We start from the raw sequence: 12,838 nt of genomic DNA, 5'->3' as shown, positions 1-12,838 counted from the left end.
ATTTTAAGTTTTTATTTCTGTTAATGTTGATGATTATGGCTTACAGCCAATGAAAACACAAAAGTCATTATCTCAGTAAATTAGAATACTTTATAAAAGCTAGAAAAAGGTTTTTAAAATCCGAAATGTATGTTCAGTAAATGCATTCAATACTTGTTCGGGGCTCCTATTGCATCAATTACCGCATCAATGCAGCGTGGGATGGAGGTGATCACCCTGTGGCACTGCTGAGGTGTTATGGAAGACCAGGTTGCTTTGATAGCAGCCTTCAGCTCGTCTGCATTGTTGGGTCTGGTGTCTCATCTTCCTCTTGACAATACCCTATACATTCTCTATGGGGTTAAGGTCAGGCGAGTTTGCTGGCCAATCAAGCACAGTGATACTGTTGTATATAAACCAGGTATTGGTACTTTTGGCAGTGTGGACAGGTGCAAAGTCCTGCTGGAGAATGAAATTTCCACCTCCAAAAAGCTTGTCGGCAGAGGGAAGCATGAAGTGCTCTAAAGTTTCCTGGTAGACCGCTGCACTGACTTTGGTCTTGATAAAACACAGTGGACCTACACCAGCAGATGACATGGCTCCCCAAACCATCACTGATTGTGGAAACGTCATACACGACCTCAAGCAGCTTGGATTGTGTGCCTCTCCACTCTTCCTCCAGACTCTGGGACCTTGATTTCCAAATGAAATAGAAATTTCCTTTCATCTGAAAACACCTTGGACCATTGAGCAACAGTCCAGGTGTTTTTCTCCTTGGCCCACGTAAGACACTTATGGAGCTGTCTATTGGTCATGAGTGGCTTGACACAAGGAATGCGACACTTGTAGCCCATGTCCTGGATATGTCTGTGTGGTGGCTCTTGAAGCAATGACTCCAGCAGCAGTCCACTCCTTGTGAATCTAACCCAAGTTTTTGACCTTTTCTTAATCCTTTCAAGGAAGCAGTCATCCCGGTTGCTTGTACACTTTTCCTTCCACTCAACTTTCAATTAATATGCTTGGATGCAGCACTCTGAACAGCCAGCTTTTTAGCAATGACCTTTTGTGGCGTGTGTCAATGACTGCCTTCTGGACATCTTTCAAGTCAGCAGTCTTGCTCATGATTGTGGAGCCTACTGAAACAGACTAAGGGACCTTTTTAAACACTTAGGAAGCCTGCATGTGTTTTTTGTTAATTATTTTAATTTACTGAGATGATTTGTGTTTTCATTGGCTGTAAGACATAAATTGTCAACATTAACAGAAATATTCACTTTTAACAGGTCACTGTTTGTAATGTCTATACAATGTGTTTCACTTTTTGATGATATTTTAATTTAGTGAGAAGTTGTAGGTGTACCTGTGACTGTAACCCTGCCTCTGATAATATGGAGCCATACAGGAGAGTATGAGGCGGAGCTCCAGAGGCTAGTAAAAATTGCAGGATAAAAATAGAAAAAGAAAACCCTCATGTTGTAGCTTTGAATGCCAGCATTGATTTTACCATATGTACTGAAAGATCGAAAAGAAATTCCAAATTGAGTGCTAGTGTGAAACATGTAATTCCATCATTGTTCAAGTTTTGTTTATTCAGGATTCAATATACTGTAAAAGTCACATGCCAATATAATTCTCCAGGTCAGCCCGATAACAGATACTAAGCTTCTAGGAAACCTGACAGCTGATGCATTCGGCCCATGGATTGGGGAGCTGGTATCAGGCATTGGCTGTGTCATCTCAGACAGCTATGTGACCGATATTGCGATTTAAAAGCACCCCCTCCCAATCAAAAGTCAAGCTGTGGACCAGTTGGACAGGTGGGGTAGATTATCCCTGCACTTAGAGGGTGACAGGTCTCTCCCTACAGGAGCACATAGGCAGAGACCTGTCCAGGGCAACGGGCAGGGAGAAGCCGACGGCTTTTAAAGTATGCTTTTATGTGAAACACCACGGCGTTGCAGAGTCATACATACCTGGCTGAGATCATACAGCCAGTGCCTGATGCATGCTGTCCTCAGATTTGGCAGCAAGGATCAGCAGTCAGGTTCACTTTACAAGAAACTAAACCTTTCTAATGTTTTATCATATTTAACTCCGGGCTGAGTGTGCACACAGCCTGAAGAAAGGACTGAATAGCATACCCTCTGAGACGCATGAACTTGGTCAGCCATGTGCAGTGCACCTACAATTTTTTTTTTTTTTTTTGACATGGTGGGGGTTGGGAGTGCAGCAATGAAAAAACTGCAATTCTGGCAGTTTATTTTTTTAGTGTTTATTTTACAGTTAAGATTTATAAATTGTTAAAGGGGGACTCAGCATAGAATGACTGTTCACACCAAGCACAGGCACTCGTTGCTCCATGGTGGGGCCAATCATTTATATACACCTTCTCACCTGTTTGGTTTCCATTAAACTCCACCCTTCCCTGGCTCTATGAAGCCAGAGCTGTCAAAGAGGAGGGTGGAGATAGAGGGAAAACAAGCAGGTAGGAAGGTGTATATAAATGATTGGCCCCACTGTGAAACACCAAGCGGGAGAAATTTTGTTTGAACTGTCATTCTGTGCTGAGAGTCCCTTTAAAAAGGTAATGGACTAGTTAAGTCTATTCAAAACATATCAAAGAAAAACGTATAGCTGGCTGCAATCATGCATCTAGGCTGTGCTTCACACTGCCCGTGGACAGGGTCCTTTTATTGGACTGGACTTTTAAAGACATTTTCATACCAACAATGTTTCAGATTTTAACCCCTTACTGGCCTGGGGCGTATTCGTACGCCCCAGGCCATCACACCCGGTTCAGCGGGGGCTCCGGCGCTAGGCCCGCACTGAACCGGGCACATGTCAGCTGATTCTTACAGCTGACATGTGCCCGCAACAGCCACAGGTGGAATCGCGATCCACCCTCGACTGTTAACCAGTTAAATGCTGCTGTCAATCTCTGAGAGCAGCATTTAACATCGCAGCCCACTGATGCGTGGGCATGACAGCCAGGGGTCTGCAGCAGACCCCTGTGGTTGTCATGTCTCGCTATGAGCGCCACCTAGTGGTCGGCACTCATAGCACATGAGCATTTCTGCTACACAGAAGCGATCTGCTCATCACTTCTGTGTAGCAGACCCAATCAGATAACTGCAGCTTCTAGTCTCCCATGGAGACTACTGAAGCATGCAGAAAGTGGAGAATTTTTTTTTTTTTTTTTTTAAATATGAAAAAAAAAAAAATATAAAAAAAAGTTGAAATCACCCCCCTTTCGCCCCATTCAAAAAAACAAAAACAAAAAACATACGCATATTCGGTATCGCCACATTCAGAATCGCCCGATCAATATAAAATAATTAATCCGATCGGTAAACTGCGTAACAAGAAAAAAAAATTCTAAAAGCCAGAATTACATTTTTTGGTTGTTGCAACATTGAAATAAAATGCAATAACAGGGGATCAAAACATCACATCTGCCCCAAAATAATATCAACGTCAGCTCGACACGCAAAAAAATAAGCCATCAGCCGGCCCAAGATCCCAAAAAATGGAGACGCTATTGGTCTCGGAAAATGATAGATCTAGATATATATTTTTATAAGTAAACTTTGGATTTTTTTCACCTCTTAAGTAAAAAATAACCTATACATGTTTGGTGTCTACGAACTCATAATGACCTGGAGAATAATAATGGCAGGTCACTTAGCATTCAGCGAGCGCGGTTATAAAAAAAAAAAAAAAAAAAAAAAAAAAAAAAAAAAGGGTTAAAATTATGTTTTTAAAGTGTCAAAAGATATATTTTAATTTAATTCTGTAGTCCTCTAAGGGCCTAAAGTGTTGCAGTACACAGTAGAAATGTAGTCCTCATTTACAGGAGGACTACAATAGGGCTGTTCAGTTGGACCCCAGTGCCATGTTAAGTTACTGAATCTGTGCAATCACTTCATGGTGATATGGGCACATGGGAGCAGGGTAAACCAGCAATCAAGCCATTTAAATGTCACTTTCAGCAATTAAAGAAGCACACCCTTTAAAGTTTTTATCCTCTTAATATATTGCAATCATATTATATGGCTCACTGTACTTAAAATTGCTCATTTTGCCTCTCTACCCAGCTAATTCTTCTCTTTTCTCTGCTTTTAAGTCTCTTGTCCCTACATTTATCATTCCCCTCTTCAACTCCCGACCCAGCTGCTGCTCCTGCCATTTACTTTTGCAGTGACTTATGACTCATACAGGGAAAATTGATCTTTTGTTTGTACATAGAGCTTAGAAAGATTCAGCTAGTCAGTTTCTAATCACGTGATGTCAGACCTAATGGACTAGAGAAGCATTAGCTGTGTAGATTGGCAAAGTGAGCAATTGTAAGTACACAGTGCCATATAATATGATGATTACAATATATTAAAAATATAAAAATTTTGATGCAAGTGCTTCTTTAACCACTTAAATGCCATCAAACACAAACCATCAGAATTCGCTCAGGTGACTGCTCCTAAAGGCAGAAGCTGGCCAGCCAGTGTTTAACCCTCAGCTATACAGCCTGCATGTGACAAGTTATCTTGAAGGTCATTACAGGGGGTTAAAGGGCACAGACAATTACATTGTCATTTTATATGCTTAACAATAAAATAGACAACCCTTAAAGGGAACCAATCACCAGGTCTCCCCCCATGTAAGCGGATGCAGACAGTCGCTAAAATTAGCCCACATTCAGAGTATGAGGCATTTAAAATACGACAAGTTTTTACACAGAAATTTCTTTTTTGGTGGAGTCTTTTCCTGAAGAGTTTCTTGAAGTGTTTGAGGAGATTCTCCTGAAGGATTTGCTTCAAAGTTACATTTTTCTCTCTACGTGAAGTTTTTCATTATTCATATAAGGAGGTTTTTGAGCGAAGTGAATTTCCCCGTAAATTTAGATATTCTCCCAAAAAAAATTCAGAACATTGCAGCCCTGTAGAGATGAACTTTATACATCCCTCTAGTCAGTGCTGGGTGGCCAGACGGGCACATGTGGGCAGGATTTAGGCCTTGCTGTGAGCCTCTCTGAATTTCATTGATCTGCTGATTACAGCCTTACATATCCACAGACATTACCTTTCATTGCCCAGCCCATCAATGAAATTCAGAGGGTCTGTGTTAGCAGGCATTGAGGCTAGTCCGTACCTACCCATCAGACTGCTTGGTGCCAATTACCAGGGAGAGATGTATAGAAAGGTCATTTCTGCAGAAATGTAGGGCTGTAATCAGCAGATCACTAGAATCCTACTGAAGAAATACAAAAGGTGGTGCTACCAAGTTCCCTTTAAAATTTATAGCACATTGACAATTCCCATAAGTTATGGTTGGCCCGTATAATAAGACCAGGAAATGAGCAATAAGGCCCTTATATAGTCTTAGTCCATCTACATGCAATATACGCCTTTAGGCTATGTGCCCATGATGCAGAAATGCTCAGGATTTTCTCCTGAGCATTTCTGCAGCTACCTGGCAGAAAAAACGCAGGCGGACTTTACATAAGCTTCTACCTGGCAGAAAAAACGCAAGTGAAGCATTTTTAACATGCAATTTCGCATGGGGGTTGTCAAGCGCTTTTAGCATCACTTGGAAAAGTGCTTGACAACTTGGTCACACTATATAAATCCATGCAACCGGCATGGATTTATATAGTGACCAAGTTACGATGCTGCAAATGAAGCATCAATAGTAAAAAACACAAAAAAAAACAAACACAAACATACTCGCCTTCAGATGGCCCCCGGTACTCTAAAAAAGGATCTTCCATGATGTCATTTAGTCATGTGATGGTCACGCGACCATCACCTGACGTCATCGGTCGTGTGACCATCACATGACTAAATTAAGTCACAGAAGGTCCTTGCAGACCACCGCTGGAAGCCAAGGAGACAGCTGCGCCGCTCAGAGGAGACAGGGGGTGCCGGAAAGGTGATAAGGTTTTTTTTATTTATTTTTTTTATTTTAATTCTTTTTTAACTACAGGTACTATGGTACCCGGGTCTGGAGGAGAGTCCTCTTCTCCAGATCCGGGTACCATCCGCGCGCATTGAACCACATGATATCCGCATGTGAACGTGTAGTCATGCTGTCCAAGGCAAGTCAATGGCGGATAAAACACAGCGATTCCGCAAAATAAAATGGTAGTGCTGCGGATTTTTCCGTAATGATAACCCGCAGCGGAAATTTCCGCAGCATGTGTACAGCACATGCGGATTATCATTGGGGAACATGGCAGACATTCTACCAAGCATTTTTTAAGCAATTCTGCGGCGGTATTGCAGCTTAAAAAACGCATAGTGGGCACATAGCCTTACAAGAAAACACTACGTAACTGAGTTATTGCAATAAAAGTGCTTTGATGTTTTAGCAGTATTTGAGCATGTGGGTTGTGTATACAAAGCATAAGAATACTACTGCAAATGCAGTAATTAACTACTTTCAGAAAAACCCTTTAGGGCACCATGCCCTAAACATGAGATGACTCAAGGTTATATTGGTTGTAAGAGGAAACTTTTTGATCTATGATTAGGCCCTGACTGCTGCATTTTCTACATTCCTGTGTCACCTAAGCGAAGCAACAACTTGCAGAATCAAACTGATTACTTTTTATCTCCCGTCCACTACTTTTATCCTTAAAATAGATCAATGTCTGAACGTCTGGGGTGTCGGACCCCGGCCAATTAGCTGTTATAGATGTCAGCTTGGCTGGAAGTACATACTTGTGGAGCTGGCCGGCTACTTGTAGTAGCTGCAGCAGGGTACTGACCATCCTCCTATTTAAAGCAATAAGAGGTGGATGTGTAGTACCCTGCAGCAGCCACTGCAAGTAGACGGCCAGCGCCACTTCCGGGCGGCGGCGGCCGCAGTAGATGTCTTTAACAGCTTATCGGTAGAGTGTCGGGTGTCAGACCCCAGCCAATCAGACATGGATAACTTATCCTAAAGATATGCCATCAATGTAAAAGTAGTGGACAACCTATTTAAAAGGGAATCTGTCACCCCCTGGGACTTTCAAACCACTAATATGGGCATACAGGTTATAGAAATGTGAATCTATACTTACTATACTGTATGGCCCATATTAGCGGTCTGGTTTCTGTGTAATCGCATTTTTATTAAAATGATTTCTGCTAAGCTTGGCGTCCCCCGGACGCCAAGAAATCCCCACCTACTAGCCCTATTATCATACTTACCCCACCTCTCCTGCACGTCACAGGGCTTGTGACGTGCAGTTCCCGGCCGGATCCCGTGCCTGTGCAGTTTCCCCTGTACGGACGGCGCTCTTCTCCCTGCCGTCCGTACAGACTTGTGGAGCAGGGAACTTGTGAGCAGGCACCTACGCACAAGTTCCCTAGGAGTTCTCTGGGGGACACCAAGCTTAGCAGAAATCATTTAATAAAAATGTGATTACACAGAAACCAGACCGCTAATATTGGCCATACAGGTAAGTATAGATTCACATTTCTATAACCTGTATCCCCATATTAGCGGGCTGAAAAGTCCCAGGGGGTGACAGGTTCCCTTTAAGTACTGAAATCTTGTATGTTACCTGTGAAAGTTTTTAGTGATGAGGAAGTGGCAGAAGAAAAGCAACAAAAGTCTGTACAAAGCATTGACACCTCTAGACAGTTAAAAAAAAAAAAAAAAGAAGCCATATTCGACTCCTCCTGCAGCGATTAGCTCATTTGATTTGTTGCTCCACTTCCCCACAGTTGCTTTGGAAGGCAACATCCTTCCTGCTCAGTGCAGCTGCCTGCTCATGAGTGCTCAGCAGTATGAGCAGTTTGCTTATCTTTATTGTACGTTAATAAATGATGAAAACTGCACTTATGACAGCTAAAGAGATTAGGGAAGTCTGTAGGGAGGTCACAAGGTATATGCACCACAAAGTATCTGGGCAGTGAAGACCCTGACCAGCCACTCTTAAAGGGGGCTTCTGGATCCAGAAAACCTATGTGAAACGGCCATTGTCAGGCTGCACTCTGCAAGCTCTGACTTGCCTGTATGTTTTAAAGAAATCCAATAAAGACTGAATATTTACTCCAGATGGTGAGTGCCGCTACACCTTTATCACAACAACCCCTCACTATGTAGACTGAACAACTCCCCGATTCTGATTGACAGCACTTGCTTGGCCAGAACAAGCTCTGCCCGAACCCTGACTGCAGTGCTCAGTGTGCCTGCATTCTCCTGTCCTGGGCCAGTGCTCGCTACGTGTAACGAGTGGTTTGGAAAGGAGGAAAGGGTCTGTTACATCACAAGACAGGTCAATATCACAACAGACATTGACCCATCTTGTGATGCAGTGAAGATGGGATGAGCACTTAACTGGTCCTCTTATTTTAGGGTTCAAGGAGCGGCAGCCACTGACAAGAGAACTCTGCTTCATGCTGTGTGCCCACAGCTCTGCGGTTAGGGTTCAGGCAAAGGAGTTGTGAGTCAAGCAGGAGGCAGAGAACAGAGCTGGAGTGACACAGGCTTCAGATCTGCAAAGTTCATCTGCACATCAATTAAAACACTGATTTCTCATCAATGGAGGAAAAAGACTGGCCATGTAAAGTATTCCCTTTAACAGTAACAGGCAATGCTCAGCTCCACTCACTGCTGTTAGAGGCAGACGTTGGCTGTGTCACACTGCCATCATTTGCTGGGAATGATGCAAGCTCCGCTCCTTAGCCTGCATCAGACATGTCATACCAATGCATCATAAGCCAGAAAGGAGTTAAAGGGAGTGATGAAAGCAAATATATTAACGGTTGCCATCAATTGCTTGCTGTTATTTTTCTGTAGGGTGGGGGGTGTGCACCAGGTTTGCTTTTTTGTCTCAGTCCAGCTCTGAAGAGAAGCCATGGCAGTTAGTAGTTAAATCTGAGGCTGTTAAATGTAATTAGTGGCACAAGTTCAATACTTCCATCACCCATTTATGCATTTGCATCTTGTAATCTGAGTGAAAAGGCTGCCAATGTAGACAGCATGTGCTGAGCACAGCGATTGGCTGCAGTGGTCACAGGCAGTGTTGTGCTAAATCACCAGGAGCAGAAGCTGAGAGTGAAGATTGCTGTACTTGGTATATTCAACACATGCAAGCCTATGGGCTGCTGAAAAGAGAACACCTCTTTAAAAAGTCCAGAGAAAAGACCAAACCGAATAAACCAGCTCCACCATGTGACTGCAATTATACTCCCTATCAGCTGGGTTACTGGATAACAGAGCCACAAAGTAGTAGGAAAACCAAAAATGTATGGCACTATTTAATCAATACATAAAGTATTGTCATCTCAAGATGAAAAAAAACAAAAGACTGAAAAGATTATAATTAGTGTTGATCAAGTATGTATCATTAACTCTTTCAGCAATCACGCTCGGGTGCTTGCCGAGTATCTTGGCGTGCTCTGCGTTTCTTTCATTGTTGCCGCGCCTGCAAGTGTCACGGCTGTTAGTCACGGTAACTTGCGCTCCAGTGATTCCCCGATGCCCGCGCACTAGAACACTGCAGAGACAAAGGGGCCGGGAGGGGGAAAAAAAAAAAAAAAGCGCTCCTGATGTTAACGGCGCTTTGCGCATGCGCGGGAGGCGAGTGAGATGAGTGCACGTCACAGGGCCCTGTGACGTGCAGGGGAGGGGGGACTATGCTAAATAAACTGATAGGCGGCAATTTCTGGGCTTCCTAACCAGATAGGCGGGTATTTATTGGCATCCCCCAGACGCCAAGCATGTGAAAACAGATTTTATAAAAACACATTTCTCTGCAAGCAGATTTCTACTATGGGCCATACAGGTATGTATAGATTTACTTTTCTATAACCAGTATGCCGATATCTCCCAGGGGGTGACAGGTTCCCTTTGACTCTGTAATATGTACACGCAACTGCCCCCCCCCCCCCATTTGGCCATCTGAACCCGATCTAACTGGTAGATCACTACCCATGGATATAAACAGAGAAGCTGTGCACACATTAAAGGGGTTGACAGACCCAAAATCGATAAGTCAGCATTGTCTGTGTGACGGCAGATTTATGAATCCCTCCAGCGCATGCACTGTGGGAATCTGACGGATCCCGATCCGGGACCAGAAGGTATGCATGAGTTACACACACTCCCGGGCAGTGGGCGCGGCCCTGCTCCATATACTTCATACATACCCATCGGTCCCGGGTCAGAAACTGGAGAATCCCCGCAGTACAGTGCATGCTTGTGCTGGGGGAATTCATAAGTCTACAATCACACAGAGCAACTACAGACTTATCAATTTGGACTGGACAACCCCTTTAATTCCATCAAGCAGATTTCACCAGAAATTTGGAGCAAAACTGATTGAAACGTTGCAAGATTATTGTGCAACTGGCGCAAGACCTTTGTGACTTGGCCTTTTTAAACCAGTCCCAGCCAGCAACAATTTATTTAAGTGGGCCTAGCACATTACACAAATCATCATGCTAGGGGTAATTACGCCAGACGTGCTGGTCAGGAGCTCAAGTACTTTGCGTGCAGAAATGCACAGCAGCTGAAAGATGTACCAAATTCATGAATGAATGAATCTGGCCCATAACCAGTGAAGAAAACCAGTCTTGATGAACTGGGATCTTAACATCACCCATAGCCCTACCAATCAGCAGCTTTATGCACCACATTCAAAGTGTTTACATGCGGCCGCTGATTGGTGGGGACCACTGGGTATTGGATTGCCACCAATCTGCTTCGGATGACCTATCCCATAGCCCAGACAACCTCATTAGGCCAGTTTCGTGTGAGCTAGAAGAGATGCAAGTTAGGCCTGGGCCTATAATACACTTGTCTGAAACTGGCTTTTCACCTTACATTGGTTTTGAGTTACAAAAAGAATGTAGAGCAGCCTAGAGCTAAATTTACAGTTCTGCTAGTTTCAGGAAGCAATGTGGACAAATTCCAAGGTAGAGAAAGTATTATAATGAAGAAAATCATTCATTAAAAGGAATTGTCAGTAGGATCAACCCTTAAACCGTCTATATGGGCATGCAGATGATCGGAAGCTGAATATAATAATATCAAGTTATATGTGATCTGATGTCTTATTCTGGAGAAATCCACATTTCTCTTATATGTATATGAGCTTTTAAGATCTATTGGCCGGACACTGATCTCCCTGAGAATCTGCCTATAGCGCTTATTGTAAATGAAAGGGGCGTTACCAGTGTCACGTGTAATGGCCGCTCTCAGGATCTTCATGTCTCGCTGGTAACGCCTCTTTTCACGTAAAATAAGCCCTGGAGGCAGATTCTCAGGCAGATCTGATTCCCAGCCATAGATCTTAACATGTTTACATATTAAGAAAAAGGTGGATTTTTCTGGAATAAGACATTAGATCACACACAGCAAGGTATTATTTTATTCAGCTTTCTATGGCCATATACACAGCTTAGGAGGAGGGACGATCTAACTGCCAGGTTTCCTTTAAGAGTTGTACAATACGTAAATATGGATTAACTAGCTTCAGTCCCAGATCCGCAGGGTTCTGACAGCAGCACCCACAGGAAGCCTAGACGTGCAGAGCCAGGACAGTCTGCACACTAGTGGCAGGGATTGGCTGCGGCAGGTCAGCTCTGGGTCTCTATACAACAGTATTGTGCCAATCCCCCACTAAACAGACATTGATCACCTAACCGGAGGCTGCGGCAATTCAAGAAAATGCGGAGAAACCCGTTTAAAGAGTTGTGTCCCTCGATCACCACAGCTGCCCAGCTTTCTATGGCTTCACAACCCACATGTATGAATGCAAAGATGCATCAAGTCCTAAAGAAACCACCTTCAGAGCTGAAGAAAAAGCGCAGGCCGGACACATGTAACCGGAGGCTTTACTTCTACATTGGGTGTGGCTCAGTAAGAAACTTACTCAGGAAGTCACAGACAGCGGAGCGCTGGCAGAAAGCCATAACCGCCTCCGGTAGGTGGTCGGGCGCGTTATCAGACAGCAGTGTGGCGAGTTCTGCTCCGGAGCCCGAGTACACGGGACTCTGCAGCCACGGGAAGCCGGGCACAGCTCCTGGGAACCCCACCCGCCGGCCCGCACAGCTGCTGGGAACCCAACCCGCCGGCCACTCGGCCGAGCAGCAGCGCCCGCTCCTGAGGGCAGAAGGAAGCCACACAAAGGGAAGCAGCCGAGCCCGTGCGTCACTCGCGGAGCCTGTATCAGATGTGACCTTACTGGGATGAGACAAGGGCGGACGAGCCGGGACTGTGTGCAGCCCCGCACCCGGAAATGGGGACCAGCACCTTGTACCACAGCACAGTCGCGCACACAAGCCCTTCTAGGAGCGGCCACTTCCACACAGCGCACATGTGACATCAGCAGCCGTCCCAGCACGAGTGTGACAGGCACCGAACTCCTACAGAACACCGCCGGCAGCCGCTCACCTACCCGAGCCAGGCGTGGGATGAAGACGGACAACAGTGAACGAGGAACTTCACGGAACGCTCCGTAACTAGCTGCCACCTCTGGAGCAGCCGGGGACCAACTGACACCCACCGGCAGGGAGGTTAGAGCCAGGGAGGTGGCCGGTAAGTCACGCCCATCACATGGGTGTGGCTCGCGGAAAAGGCGGGACGGGGCGTGGCCATGTCTCCCTAGCTAGCCAATGGCTGCCGAGGGGCAGTCTGCTTCGTGCGCTCCCGTGTCTGGGCGATGCGTTAGTTAGACGCGTTCTTTATGATTGAGCTGAGTGATGTGCGGCTGCGGCCCCAGGGGAGCGAAGGGAAGCCGTGGAAAGAAGAGGATTGCCATTGCTCTGTAGATGACAGTCACGAGGTCTGCCCTCATTACCCACACGCCTGATCACCGGCTTGTACAACATTTCATCCAGTTGCCATTGACTTTGCATGGACTTTT

The 12,838-nt window shown here is 45.0% G+C and overlaps 1 protein-coding gene across 2 annotated transcripts in view; it reads right to left on the bottom strand.

The window, feature by feature from the left end:
- Nucleotides 1-12,528, bottom strand: part of MYH9 (myosin heavy chain 9) — a 170,376-nt gene extending 157,848 nt beyond the window's left edge. The window contains exon 1 of one of the 2 annotated variants that reach the window (XM_073644107.1): nt 12,371-12,528. The gene's annotated coding sequence lies outside the window, so the exon portion shown is untranslated. Of the gene's footprint in view, nt 1-12,366 lie in introns of both variants that reach the window. The other variant, XM_073644108.1, reaches the window with a different exon arrangement.
- Nucleotides 12,529-12,838: the final 310 nt, after the last annotated feature.

Source organism: Phyllobates terribilis, unplaced genomic scaffold (genome assembly GCF_046119375.1).
Source record: "Phyllobates terribilis strain yellow unplaced genomic scaffold, ASM4611937v1 Scaffold_8__6_contigs__length_399053987, whole genome shotgun sequence".
Classification (NCBI taxonomy): Eukaryota; Metazoa; Chordata; class Amphibia; order Anura; family Dendrobatidae; genus Phyllobates; species Phyllobates terribilis.
Note: the sequence above shows the minus strand (reverse complement) of the source record. Positions and strands in the feature narration are given on the sequence as shown.